The sequence below is a fragment of the Gekko japonicus genome, unplaced genomic scaffold (assembly GCF_001447785.1).
Source record: "Gekko japonicus isolate JY-2015 unplaced genomic scaffold, Gekko_japonicus_V1.1 scaffold7598, whole genome shotgun sequence".
Taxonomy (NCBI): Eukaryota; Metazoa; Chordata; class Lepidosauria; order Squamata; family Gekkonidae; genus Gekko; species Gekko japonicus.
The window spans coordinates 13048-13682 of record NW_015167769.1 but is presented as its reverse complement, the minus strand read 5'-3'; the positions used below and the strand labels follow the sequence as shown (position 1 = coordinate 13682).

The 635-nt window shown below is 59.1% G+C and overlaps 1 long non-coding RNA gene across 1 annotated transcript in view; it reads left to right on the top strand.

Annotated features, from left to right (window-relative positions):
* LOC107112963 overlaps positions 1 to 635 on the top strand; it is a 5819-nt gene that overhangs the window by 252 nt on the left and 4932 nt on the right. The window lies entirely within an intron of this gene.

Here is a 635-nt window from a genome sequence, read left to right as displayed (position 1 = left end):
GGGAGGGAAAAGTGTGTCTCCCCCCCCCCCCTTTCCTTGTTCCTTCGGGACTGCCGTTTCTTAAAGGCGCAGGCGCCTCTTTGTTGGCCCCCTAGAAAGACAGGCGGTGGTCCCCTGCCCCGAAGCAGCTGCATGATGTTCCTGTTGAGTAGATCAGAAAGGGGAGGGGTGTCTCTTTTTGGGGTGAAGGGGGATCAAGTCGTGTGCAGGGTTGGCGAATTCCAGGTGGGGCCTGCAGAACTGTAAAGAGGGGCCGTGGCTCAGTGGAAGAGCCTCTGCCTGGCATGCAGGAGGTCCCAGGTTCAGTCCCCGGCATCTCCAGTTAAAAGGACCAGGTGGGAGGTGATGGGAAAGACCTCAGCCTGAGACCCTGGAGAGCTGTAAAGAGGGGCTGTGGCTCAGTGGAAGAGCCTCTGCCTGGCATGCAGGAGGTCCCAGGTTCAGTCCCCAGCATCTCCAGTTAAAAGGACCAGGCAGGAGGTGATGGGAAAGACCTCAGCCTGAGACCCTGGAGAGCTGTAAAGAGGGGCCGTGGCTCAGTGGAAGAGCCTCTGCCTGGCATGCAGGAGGTCCCAGGTTCAGTCCCCAGCATCTCCAGTTAAAAGGACCAGGCAGGAGGTGATGGGAAAGACCTC